General features: G+C 44.8%; 1 pseudogene; it reads right to left on the minus strand.

The window, feature by feature from the left end:
* Positions 1-950: 950 nt before the first annotated feature.
* Positions 951-1,167, minus strand: LOC119965529 (annotated as a pseudogene).
* Between the last annotated feature and the right edge of the window lie 397 nt (positions 1,168-1,564).

Genomic DNA, 1,564 nt, shown 5'->3' on the forward strand with positions numbered 1-1,564 from the left:
AATTGCCACCCTAAGTGGCTCCACCACCTTAGGCAGATCCTCTGAGGTCTTTTTCTTTTGCTGCTCGAACTTGTTGTTGAGAAAGTTCACCAGCTGCTCCGTAGACACTGGTGCTGCCCCCTATTCTCCCCCATCTTTCTTTTCTATTAATCTCTCAGTCAAGCTGCTGCCTCTTGCTCATTCCACTCCTCGTCTGGTAAGCCATAAACTGGTCCCTCCAGAGGGGTATGACATTCCCCCAATACTCATGCATCTTTTACCATCAAACACTCCTCAGATCGGGTGGGGAAGGACCAAACAATTCCACCTTGAGCATGAGCCACCAAATGTGCGACCACTTACTCCATGCCATCACCGGAAGTGTACAATAACTTGTATTTGAGTAAAACTTTTAACTGGTAAAACCCGCCAAGTCAGTTCACATAATAATAATAAGTGTTATCAAACAAAATTTGGCAAACTTAGGCATCATTAAGGTGATGATACACAAGCTGTAGGGTATGTACTTAGCTCAGTGTGGAACGGGCTTCAGTCGAGCAAAATGCAGCCTGTTTTCAGGTGGGAATAGAACAGGGCATTTTCAATCTTCACCTCCATTTGGTCAAAAGGTACTACATTTCTAACTTCTTCCAGTTCTGCTTGAGGGTCAGAGGTCTGAAATATTGGCTGGAATTTTCTGGCGCCTCCCGCTGGAGGGATCGAATGGATGGTTAGCCACATTTGCCATGGGGGGACCTGCCGTAGCGGGGCTGGATGATCCCAGCCATTAACTCCATTTCTCTCTCTACAGATGCTGCCAGACTTGCTGAGTATTTCCAGCATTTTCTGTTTTCATTTCAGACTTCCGTTTTCCAGAGGGTGAATATCCAGGACTTGGTTTCTGATAAGCAACCAGAGAGCAGACATAGAGGTAAGATTATGATTAAAGATGATGTTAGCCTGGTAATGTGCTTAATTTTTAACAATTTATCTCTCAGTGTTACAAAGCCAATGTGCAGAGTAGACAGGGCAAGCCCCTAATCCATCTCCTTGCCTGCTCCAAAAACCAATTCAGTCCTATTCATGGTCCCCAGACAAGGCACATACCAGATCCACGCATTGCACCTGACCTCACACTTGATCTTACACTTGATCTGACACTTGATCTTAGCCAAAAGGCCAAGAAATCCAAAGATGTGAAGGTTAGGTGGATTCGCCATGTTAAATTGCCCCTTAGTGTCCAAAAACGTGCAGGATAGGTGGGGTTATGGGGCTACGGGGCTAGGGCAGAGGATTGGGACTATATTGATTGTTCTTTCAGAGAGTCAGTGCAAACCCGATGGGCCGAATGGCCTCCTTTTGCATTGTAGGAATCCTATTGTTCTAGGCGATAATGTACTTTTTTTTAATGTCATTTCTTTCTCAGAGCTACAAAGCCAATGCGCAGAATGGACAGGGCAAGCCTATAATCCATCTCCTGGTTTGCTTCAAAACCAATTCAAATTCAAACTGAATCCAATTCATAATGCCCACAAAAGAGACATAACAGATCCAAGCTGACAAGAACAGGCATTACACCTGATCT

This window comes from Scyliorhinus canicula, chromosome 4 (genome assembly GCF_902713615.1).
Source record: "Scyliorhinus canicula chromosome 4, sScyCan1.1, whole genome shotgun sequence".
Lineage (NCBI taxonomy): Eukaryota > Metazoa > Chordata > Chondrichthyes > Carcharhiniformes > Scyliorhinidae > Scyliorhinus > Scyliorhinus canicula.